Consider the following 12,640-nt stretch of genomic DNA (forward strand, 5'->3'; position numbering starts at 1 on the left):
CAAATTTGCGTTTGACGTAATTAAATTATTATTCATTTTTTTTATAAATCCCTTAGCATTTTTCATTATCATCTCACCAACTTGAAATGTTTGAAAAAATATCATCGTGTTCCCACTTTAATTCTAAAAAAAATAGTGATAATTTGAAAATGGAACTCAAACGGACTCTATTTAAAAAAAAATTCTTTAAAAGGTCTCGTCGACAATATTGAATACTTTATGATAAGATAAAAGTCGGAAAAAATCAACCACAATAAAGACAATAAGAAAAATAAATTCGAATAATAATAATAATGCTCAAAAATTATGAATAAATTTTTTAAACAAAACATTGCTCAACAAATTTTTGTTTTTGTTCGTTGATTTTTCTAAAGACACATGAATTTATAAGAATTTTCTAAAAATTTGTTAAACAATGTTCTTTTTCATGACTTTGTTGATAATTTTTGGGCATGATTATTACTTAAATTCAATTTACTTATTATTCTTATTGTGGTTGAATTTTTTCCGATTCTGCCGTTCGTGACGGTAAACCCAGATGATTGTCTGTTCGATACCTTGGAGTATCCGTGCGTGAATACCTTGTGCGTGAGCGATCTTTCAAGAGCTTCAGAAATCTTCTTTCACACGTGTACTGGAGGAGGTAATTGTGTCCGTTAAAAAAATCTGTCTGATGGATATTATTCTATGGCTTATTTGGTTCTTCGCACTTACAATTTTATTTTCCTCTTTCTTTTGTGATACTTCCGACCATCCACCATCTTCATCGCCTTGTCTCCTGCTTGAAACTCCTCCTTTCTCCATTGTCATCGTAAATCCTGGCTGTCCTTTTGACTGTTTGCTGATATATTTAGATTTACTATTATTTGATTGCTACTTTTCATACTTATTACTCACTATCTGAATTTTATTTTGGTTCTGCAAGACATCAAAGTGTCCACTGTCTCCGTCGCCGGTGAAGAGTAGCGAGAATTGTGTTTCATTTTGTGATCCGATCCGGTGTAGATGAATTTGTTCTTCGCGATACACGATTAAACATATCTTAAAAATTTCCGCAGCTGCAGCTAATTCTGCTTCTCCCCCGTATATTCCATTTTTATTCATATGTGATTTGTAATCACCAGGTGACCTAATCACAGCACCGTTTGACTCATTACCTGTAATAAAACCCGCAAATGTAGACCAATTATCCACTATATTTGAAACGATACTGTTTCGGCAAGGTATCGAATAGTTAAATGTGTGTCTCGCGACACTCAAAATCGTCCTCGCACATGTACGCACACTCGCGTGCAATGTTTACTTGCCGTCTCTGCGTCAAATCTCGCCGCTTGCCCGTGTCGCGACTCAAAACCCATCAGCTGTATCTCATGTATTGTCTACTGTCTCGAAATCATGTATGTGTATAATCTATGTGTTCTCTCGCTCTGTAAAATCTTCACTCTCTGTAACGTTCTCTTGCGATACGGTCTGTATCGCCGCATCAAAACCAATAAAATTCTCGGTTACTATCAATCATCATCTCTCTCCATCTCAACATCATTTCGTTTCATTCACACTCGTTCTCATCACTAATTCGCGGATCCCACGTCGATGATCCATATCTTTTTGCCATCTCTCTAAACATTTTTTGGTCCTTCGAGCCGGATCAGTCGCGAATCGAATCGGATCATTCGCAAATCGAGTCGAATCTTTCGAATCGTTGCGACTTACGGGAAAACGAATTAGCCAGTGAGTGAAACGGAACTATCGCGTGTGCATCAAGTTGCGAAAGTTCACGTAATTAAAGTGAACAATATCATTATCGGTGAAAACCATCATCAAAATCAGTCGCGTCCGTTAAATTCAAACGTGCGGTGTCCTCTGTAGTGACCGTGACTAAGATCTGAGCGTCAACAACACCGATCTCTCGAAGTGTGTATCGCGACGCCCTATTATCACTGTGTGCGTATCTCGTTCGTGAAAACTCTGTTCGTCGCGTGAGTTACACTTTCTCGTTTGTCAAAATGACGATCGACGAATACATTGAACGTCAAACCGATCTCTTCAGGCGCATCTGTCGCACTCTCGAAAACTTGCGCAAGCTCGGTGAAGCAAAAACAACCCTCGGGCAAGTGCAATCGCGATTAGATGCTTTAAATTCAAATTGGCTGAAGTTCCAAGACATGCACGAGACAGTCGATCAAATTAGAATCGCAGCAAAAGGTGATCAACTCGACGCTATCAAAAGACTTTCGTATTTCGCGAAAGACTATTACGGACAGTGCGAAGAGCAATACTTAAACGCGAAGGGAGAGATGCTCGATCTACTCGGAACTCTCAAGACTCTATCGGCACCGATCGTGCCAACAGCCGTAGCCCCCCAACTCACAACTGGAGGAGCCTCAAAACGGCTACCACGCATCGAATTGCCTACGTTCTCGGGCAATTACTCAGACTGTCACGAAAAAGTCGTCATCAGAACTGAAGAGCTTGCACAGCAACACTTGCGAAGCTCTTGGCGCACTCGAACTTCTCGATAGTCCCGAGAAATTAGGGGATCACATCATCGTGCACATGACGATTCGCAAGCTCGACCCAGCATCTCTCGAAGAGTGAGAGAAAAGTGTTAGCGAGAAACTCGAGCCCCCCACGTTTGCGGAGCTCAAAGCGTTTCTCATCGGTCGCATCCACACCCTCGAAGCCGTGGAGCAAGCTCATGCTCATAATCAAATCGCGACGTCGAAACCGCACTCATCGCAAGGAAGGTCAAATCTTCAGACGACAAGGTCACATACAGCGCAATCAAATGAACAGTCGTGTGCTTGTTGCAAAGGCAACCACTACATCGCGTTCTGTTCGACCTTTCGCGACAAATCTCTGGATCAAAGAAGGGAAGTGGTTTCTGCGAAAAAGCTTTGCTTCAATTGTCTCGGTCCACATCAGCAGAAGGACTGTCGATCCAACAAAACGTGTCGCGTGTGCAACGGTCGACATCATTCCTTGCTGCATCGAAATTCTTCTTCAATCTCGACAGCTGCCAACAGCGGCACATCTCAAGGACAGGCCGCAGTAGCGCAACCTGCAGTGCAGAACGCACCGATCTCGAACAGCGCCCCTCAGGTGAGCAACCACTCAGCTCAGCCTACAATGATCAAACGCTCTCCAGTTCTTTTCGCCACAGTGCAATTGATCGCTTCGAATCCGGAGACTGGAGAAAGAATCATCGCCCGCGCTCTACTCGATCAAGGATCCGAAAGTTCATTCGTCACGGAGTCGCTAGCGCAACAATTGCGACTACGTCGGCATCAAGCAACGATACCGATCATTGGCGTCGGAGCTCATCAATCGGCAGTGACTCGCGGCATCGCGACATTGCAACTCCAATCTCGAGCTCACACCTCGTTCTCATGTCAGGTGGAGGCACTCGTGCTTCCACGACTCACATCGTATCTACCCTCATTTCGACTTCTCGTCGAAGACTGGCCTCATCTACGAGGACTCAACCTCGCGGATCCAAGCTTTGCACATCCCAGTCAAATCGACGTAATTCTCGGAGCTGACATCTACAGCAACATCATTGGTCAAGGAGTTCGAAGAGGAGCACCAGGAACACCAACCGCGCAAGAAACTCAGTTCGGTTGGGTCCTCTCCGGCTGCGTTTCAGCGGAAGCAGCAAGCCCCTCGTATAGCGCAGTCCAAGGCTTCCAATGCTCCCTCGATCACGAACTGCTCGATCTCGTGCAGCAGTTTTGGAAGCAGGAAGAAGTGTCGAAACCTTTGGCACTAACTTCCGAAGAAGAGCGTTGTGAGCAACACTTTCGCGAAACGGTTTCTCGAACTGCGTCCGGTCGTTACGTAGTTCGGCTGCCGCTCAAAGACAATTCGGTAGAGCTCGGCAACTCGCGGAATCCCGCGCATCAAACGCTCCTTCGTTTGGAGAAACGGTTCGGTAGCGACGCGAAACTCAAGGAGGCTTACTCGAGCTTCCTTCGTGAATATCGTGAACTCGGGCACATGCGTCGCGCTATCAATACACCTGAAGACAATTCCCGCGCGTTTTATCTTCCCCATCACGGTGTAGTTCGCGACAGCAGTTCAACAACAAAGTTGCGTGTCGTGTTCAACGGGTCTCAAAGAACCAACCTCGGACTCTCTCTCAATGACAATCTTCTCGTCGGTCCAAAAGTACAAACCGACCTCGCGGACGTTCTCTTACGCTGGCGACAATATCCAGTCGCGTTCTCATCAGACATCGTCAAGATGTACCGACAAATTTTGGTCCACAATGATGACCAAGATTTTCAGCGAATCCTCTGGAGGGAAGAACCAGAGCTACCGATTGAAGAATATCAACTGACTACGGTAACGTATGGTCTTGCAAGCGCTCCGTATTTCGCGATCCGTGTTCTTCATCAACTCGTTCAGGACGAAGGTAAGCAGTATCCCTTTGCGAGCCACGTCATTCTCGAGAACACGTACGTCGACGACATCCTCTCAGGAGCAGAGGACGTTGATCAAGGTCGCGAGAAAATCAAGGAACTCAATCAATTGCTCAAGGCGGGCGGCTTTGAACTTCAAAAGTGGACTTCAAGCCACCCAGAAACTCTCGTTGACATTTCTCGAAACCATCAAGAGATCGCGATGCATCTGAATCTCGATCAAAGTCCATTCTTTCGGGCTCTCGGTCTTGCGTGGAGACCAGACATCGACGCGTTTGCGTTCTCTCCGCAAATTCATCAAACTCGGGACAATTTCACGAAACGAAAAGTTCTCTCACAAACCGCGCAGCTCTTTGATCCTCTCGGATGGCTCTCGCCGATCACGATCAGAGCCAAAATCTTTATGCATGAATTGTGGGCACTCGGTTTCGACTGGGACGAGCCACTCTCAGCTTCATTGTCCTCGCGATGGATCGAGTTTCTACAAGATCTTCAAGGCATCTCAGCTATCACCATCCCACGATGGATCGGGTCAAGTTCAGCATCTCTCGGGATAGAGATCCACGGTTTCGCGGACGCCTCTCAAAGTGCATTAGGCGCAGTGATCTACGCGCGAACGTATATCAACACTCACGAAGTGCGCGTTTCACTAGTGTGCGCGAAAAATAAAGTAGCGCCGCTAAAGAAGGTGACAATTCCTCGTCTCGAACTCTGTGCTGCGAATCTTCTCGTCCGGTTGATGTGTCATGTGAAAAAGACTCTTAATTTCGAAAACACCCCGGTTTATCTGTGGACGGATTCCACAGTCGTGCTCGCGTGAATCAAAAGCCACCCATCGCGGTGGAAGGAATTCGTTCGTAATCGCGTAACGGAAATCCAAGAGTTCGCGCGCGCTCGTTGGCATCACATCTCGGGTTTTGAAAACCCCGCTGATCTTGCGTCTCGTGGTACATCTCCGGAGCAACTTCAAAAATCAGAACTTTGGACCTTCGGACCATCCTGGCTCTCGAAGCCTTCTGTCAATTGGCCATCCTTATCTCCGCGACCGGAAGAAAACATTCATCTCGAGGAAAGAAAAGGGCTGTCGACGCACATCGCAACAGCTAAGCCGCTACAAATCTGGGATCTCGTCGATCGCTACTCAAAACTATCGACTCTCCTCAAAGTCACATCATTGTGTAAACGCGCAGCAAATCGGTTCCTCGCGAAGACGACATCGAATCGCGTAAACACGTCTATCACTGTCGGACCGATCTCTACTCTCGAATTGAGCGACGCCCAACTGTTTTGGACCAAGGTGACCCAGCAGGCGTACTTTGCAGAAAAAATTCGCCAAATCGAGACAAGCTCAAGTCTCACTCGAAGTCATCCACTATCGCGACTCACGCCGTTCATCGATTCCAACGGATTCCTCACAGTCGGTGGTCGACTGAATCACTCATTGCTTTCGTATGACGAAAAGCACCCGTTCATCTTGCCTCGCGAATCATCGTTCTCCACATTGATCATCGATCATCATCATCGGTTGACGCTCCACGGAGGTCCGCAACTCACTCTCGCTACAATCCGACAGCGGTACTGGATCCTGGGAGGAAGAGTACCGATCCGCATGTTCATACATCGTTGCGTTCCTTGTGCGCGTCATCGCGCCACCCTCAGCAGCCAACAGATGGGCCAACTCCCTCAGTCTCGAGTCACGCAATCAAGGCCGTTTCTTCACTCTGGCGTTGACTACGCTGGTCCATTCTCGATTCGAGCCTCCCGCGGAAGAGGAGCGAAATCATGCAAGGGATATATCGTTATCTTCATCTGCTTCACGACCTCGGCTGTGCATCTCGAGCTAGTTTCGGACTACACGACGGAGGCATTCATCGCGGCGTACAAACGCTTCACATCTCGACGAGGAATTTGTGCCTCAATCGCAAGCGATTGTGGAACGAATCTCGTCGGCGCAGACTCAGAACTTCGTCGTCTTCTCGCTGCATCGTCAAAGGAGTTCGCAGAAATCGCAAACACCCTCGCATCACACGGAACCCAGTGGCGGTTCAATCCTCCCTCCGCGCCTCATTTCGGTGGAAAATAGGAAGCCAGAGTGAAATCAGTTGAATTTCACCTTAAACGAGTCATCGGAGAAGCTACTCAAACATTCGAGCAATTCGCGACGTTCCTCACGCAAGTAGAAGCCACGCTTAATTCTCGACCTCTTTGCGCTATCTCGGACGATCCACGGGATCCAAGTGCCTTGACTCCAGGACACTTTCTCGTCGGCTCAGCATTGAACACAATTCCTGAGCCGTCACTCATCGAGGTGCCAGTTCAACGGCTATCGCATTGGCAACACTCGCGTCAAATGCTGGAGCATTTTTGGAAACGGTGGAGTACGGAGTATCTTCAGTCCTTCCCAAACCTCTCGAAATGGCAGACTCATCACGGGAACATCAAAATCGGATCCATCGTTCTCGTAAAAAACGAAAATCTACCTCCATCTGTGTGGCCCCTCGCGAAAGTGATCGAAATGCATCCGGGAACCGACGGTCTCGTTCGCGTTGTGACCGTTAAAACGAAATCCTCTGTGTTGAAACGTCCAATCGTAAAATTGTGTGTGCTTCCAGTGTCCTCTTAAGACAATTATTGACTCTAAGAATAAATAACGCACGGCGGGCGGCATAATCTAATTTCGCGATCGTTACCGATAGCGAAGCGGGCGGCATGTTTCGGCAAGGTATCGAATAGTTAAATGTGTGTCTCGCGACACTCAAAATCGTCCTCGCACATGTACGCACACTCGCGTGCAATGTTTACTTGCCGTCTCTGCGTCAAATCTCGCCGCTTGCCCGTGTCGCGACTCAAAACCCATCAGCTGTATCTCATGTATTGTCTACTGTCTCGAAATCATGTATGTGTATAATCTATGTGTTCTCTCGCTCTGTAAAATCTTCACTCTCTGTAACGTTCTCTTGCGATACGGTCTGTATCGCCGCATCAAAACCAATAAAATTCTCGGTTACTATCAATCATCATCTCTCTCCATCTCAACATCATTTCGTTTCATTCACACTCGTTCTCATCACTAATTCGCGGATCCCACGTCGATGATCCATATCTTTTTGCCATCTCTCTAAACAGATACTCAGTCTTACCTCTGCGTGTCGATCTTGAGTGCCGTATACACAATACACCAACGCGCGAAAAAGACAATTCCCGTCGGGAATCATCTTGATAATTTTCGTTTGCATGTTCATTTTTTGCGCGTCAGAAACAGATACCTATAAAGATATTTGTCAAAGACTGTCATAAACAGCCGATGACAGCTGTCAAAGGGTTTGCTAGATGTTTTTTGTTTTGTTTTCGGGATGTAACCCCACTGCCAACTTCATGCGTATACTATTGTTATTATAATCTTTTTTATACTATTGTTATTATAGTCTTTTTTTTCCCTATTGTTATTAGAATCTTTTTCTACCTGTTCATTTGTTTGAAACTTTTTTATTAGATAGAGAGACATGTAAGCCACAATCAACTTATGCAAACACACCACTGCCGATTTAAGAATATGAACTGAAAGCTTGCAGCATACAATGACTGCAGTTATTGAACTTGCCGCCCGAACCTCCAGTACGAATTTAAACAGTCGCGAGAGCGGTGGGGACAAGCTATTTTAATTTTTTGACTTCTAATGTTTTTTACGCGCTAGTCAACCAGAAAAACTGATTCATTTGTATCACGTCTCGCATGATACATCGCAACAGGCAGATAAAATTACAACTCCGTCGAAACAAAATGTAATTATTTTGGTGCTTCTGCTTCACAAGATAACTTTCATTTCTTCAATGGTATACAAGCCATTCCATGTTAACTTTCCGATTTCTTTCAATGTTTTGAGAAAAAATAATAACCAAAATCCTAAATGTTTACAGCATTAGCCATGTTGATTCCAAAATTGTAAGCTCGCAATCGATTCCAGTAACCTCACAAACTACTGAAATACCGGGCTCCGGAAGATGTCACGATCGTAAAAGAAACTATGCCAGAAACCGTTCGGCAATTTGTGAGAGTGGTTTTTGTTATAAATGCTACCGAAATTTATTGAAACGAAGAAGCTCCTAAATTGTTGCTTAAAAAGAGCTTTGTAATGTTAAATGAAACGAATTGAAGCAAAATAGTGCGATTGTAATGAGAATTCTGCTGCACATGTATAAGGATAGTTCACCCCCTAAATGACGTTATTTCAAAAAATGCAAAAACACGTATCCCATACTTTTGTCTGCTGTTTCAAATGCAATTAATTTCATTAAAATCTGAACAATAGTTTTTTAGTTATCAAAATTTTTTAACTTTCAACCCCTATAATTTTCGACTATTCAACCCCGTCGTAACCGGCCAGAATGTATTTTTCATTGCTCGTCATAGGAATTATTCTCCAATTGGTTTCATTCAAATATCTCAACTGGAAGTATGTGAAACTATGAAACAACCACTGAAGATGTCCAACTTTGGGGGCTGATTTCACCTCTTTGAACCGTTTTTTCTCCGATAAAAAAATACGTGTGGCTTAGATTTAACATGTCCGCAAATTATCGAGTTCGGGGGGGGGGGCACCTCAGGCGGTTTCCTTGTGAGTGTTCTACAATGCCAGCGATGTTAAGTCATCGCTGACACACGCAAATGGATAGATAATCGATATTAGTAGTAGCGTTTGCGCTACCGCCAACACTCGAGCGAAACCACGATCTGATGTACAGATCTTACAACGAACGGGAATGTCAGGTGTTGTGCTAAGCACGCTTCTATTTCAGGTTTTGGTACTTCCAGCTGATACTAAGCGTCGCGATTATAACAGCATATCCACTTCTTATCCCTCATTGTCAGTGTGACCGGCGCTAACACAACGTCTAAGCTAAGAGCGTGGTAGAAACATATACCGAGAGAATATTTTAAAAGTTCGCAATCGGTCACCGCCGACTAGGCACTACTCAAGTTCTTCGTTTGTTTCTCGCAGGCTGGCCATCCCATATTGCTAGTAGGGCTCTCGAGGCGGCGCCAACATTACGGTGTAGACGTATATCACTCTCTCCCTTGCACAATTAGATTACTCTAACACAGATGCGCATGCGTCTGCATCCCTCTTCACCCGATACATTTACTCGCGTCTTCACGGTTATGAGTGGAAGTTATTCCGTGGTTTTACGTGCTTGACGTATAAATAGATGAATAAATAATATCTAAAAAATATAGTGAGAGCCTGTTATTCGTGCCAAACAAGAGACTTGAAGTATGAAAACATCTCGTTTCATCCGTAAGCATCATATAAATATATTTAATAAATGTACTTGGCAAGTAATAATCAACGATTCTGTTCAGTTTTCGAAAAAATCCCGATATACGTCGAAAATGGATGGAGGCTTGTGGCTCAAATGAATAAGATGAACTTTCTCATCTTCACATTTGTTTGCGGCATTTTCGTAACGAATATATCGCAATAATACCAACGAGTCAAAAATCGCGTTTGAATCCTGGATCAGTTCCTTTAATCAATGTTAAAACGTCGACTATGGCGGATGATGTTAATGAATTACAGAAAATTTGGGTGATCTAGAAGCCCCGTGGCATCAATATCGATTTGAGGACTTGGAAAACTTTCGATGATCTAGAAGCCCCGCGGCATCACTATCGATTTGAGGTCTTCGAAAAATTTGAGTGATCTAAAAGCCCCGCGGCATCACTATCGATTTGAGAACTTTGAAAAATTTGGATGATCTAGAAGCCCTGCGGCATCACTATCGATTTGAGAACTTGGAAAAATTTGGATGACCTGGGATTTATCGCCATACATCGACAATGTCGTTCAGTACATTGCAGGATATATATCTCATAGAATTTATAGCATAGTTGATTGCAGGATATGCAGAGATCAATTAGTGGGTGAAAAAATGTCATTATTATCAGCGATTAAAAATAAAGGACCTTATTTGATGCCTGCAACAGACGTTTGTACGATTTGCCGAACATGCGAAACAGTAATCCGTCAATATTCAAACCAGTTATCACAAAGGACTATGAAGGGCTTTTTAATGAATAAAACTTTCAGCCAAATAAGTATAATGTTCTTTAAGGATATCATGGATGAACATGTATTATGTCAGGACTTATCGGACAATCATCGAACTCAACTGTGTAAATATATAAAAGAATTATATATCAATGTAAAACTATTTCATGAAGCTAAAAGATTGTCAGGCAAAAATATTTACGTTCGAAATAAGTTTACAAAATTAATTTTATTTCATCATCAGTAGTATATACAGCTGTACTTATTTGCATTTAATCTGTAAAAATTATTTTGGGAAAATAAAAAAAATTACGGAACATTTATTCTGTTTTTATGTGAATGCGTTCATTTGATCATAGTTTTTGACAGAAGAGACTTTATACAATTTATCAGTGTGTTGAACGTCGTTGCTTAGAGAATATTACACATCAAATTATTGAAGACCACTTGTAGTTAGTGTATGGGATTCTATGTTTTTGAGAAGTCTCAAAACACAACCACGCACAAGGCCTGCGACAGCGAGACGATTAGCATGAATTTTTTTTATCTCGTTAAATGTTCAATAATTTACTCTAATTCAAACCAAAATATAGTAGTGATGTTGCGAAAACGGTTTAAAGTATAATGAAAAGTCAACATAACCTCACACGTCAGCGGATAATTCATTCTTGGAGATGGTTAACAATTTTGACGAAAGCTAAACATTAGGACGAGCGTCAATTAATCCTGCAGGACTTAATTTTTTGCTTTTGTCGTGAATATTAACGATTACCAAGAATTATCTGTATTAAAATTTTCACCATCTCTTCCGCACTCATATGTCGTGTTTACACCTTTCTGTTTTTGTTATGTAAAGTAATAATGCGATCTTTTGTCTCTCGTGTTTACGGGCATCATTTTATTATTTATACATTGTTGACATGTCTTTGTCACCTTCTTTACAAGTTCATAATTAATCTCCAAATAAATATTGATTTAAATACTCTGCTCGTCATATACAACAGATGCCGCGGGGAACTACTTGAATAAACTGCCGCAACTGCGCAAAACGGTAAAAATCACCTATTATGCATATATATTATCGTTTTCTGTCTCTCTTTCTTGGCGCCGCTCCCACTTATTGAACAGATGCTTAACTAGCAATATAGGAGTATTAGAAAGAATAACAGACAAACAACATTAATCGTGCTCAGCGAGCTTTGCGGCGTAAATCGGAATGAATAATCGGACAACAATCGTGCCTACACCCACCACCTTCGTTTGCAGACCTCTATGTGAGACCGTCATCGCGTCAGCGAGACCGTGAATCGCAGTACCGAGCACTGTTCATTTTGAATTGAGTCTTCATCGGAGTTGCATAGCGCGTAAAATTTTTCCCGCTGAGCGCGAAAAGACTAATTTCAAGGTTCGATTTCGTCTTAAAGTTAGCATAGCTGAGGCTTGTTGCAACTGATAAGGGTTCATGCGCCAAATTGACAATTGAATAATAGTTAAAACGTTATGACATTTATTCAAATGTAAAGCATGTGAGGAAGTAATATACATTTTACACTGGCTAAAATATGAATCGCGTTACTTTATTAAAAAAATCAACAGAAAGCAATAAAAATGCTATCCGCATTCATGGATACACACGAATTAAGTTCGTCGTAATATTGAAATAGAAAGCGATTTCTAGAAATTGCATTGATCGATATGTCTGTATATAAACTTAATTCAACGTAAATTTAAATTAATACCAAAGAATGGAACAAAAATGGATGGAAACGAAAGCGTGTATTCCAGATCGGATTGAATTAAAATTCCCTAGCAATTCAAACGTAACAAAATAGGGAGAACCCGAATTGGTAGACACAAATACCAATCAATGCAGATGATTTTCGCATCGTGTACGATGTTTTCTTCCGAATTTCGGATTGGTAGAAATCATAATAAATCTGTTCTGATACGGTTTAATCTTTTATTCATTTTCTTTCCTCACTTATTAGTCTGGGTATATCGTAAATGCTGCCAGCTCATTAATTTGACAACCAAAAAAATCAAGCAATGTAGATGATTGGTATGCATGTGATGTATGCGGAATTTCACGTATAATATATTGTTTAATTCAATTGTTATACATTTACCGTTGTACTAACCTGTTGTAATAATAAATAACTGATTTTTGCAG

At 42.7% G+C, this 12,640-nt stretch overlaps 1 protein-coding gene across 1 annotated transcript in view; it reads left to right on the plus strand.

Annotated features, from left to right (window-relative positions):
* LOC124185645 (vacuolar protein sorting-associated protein 8 homolog) overlaps window positions 1-12,640 on the plus strand; it is a 155,952-nt gene that overhangs the window by 141,272 nt on the left and 2,040 nt on the right. The gene's annotated exons all lie outside the window — the stretch shown is intronic.

This window comes from Neodiprion fabricii, chromosome 1 (assembly GCF_021155785.1).
Source record: "Neodiprion fabricii isolate iyNeoFabr1 chromosome 1, iyNeoFabr1.1, whole genome shotgun sequence".
NCBI lineage: Eukaryota > Metazoa > Arthropoda > Insecta > Hymenoptera > Diprionidae > Neodiprion > Neodiprion fabricii.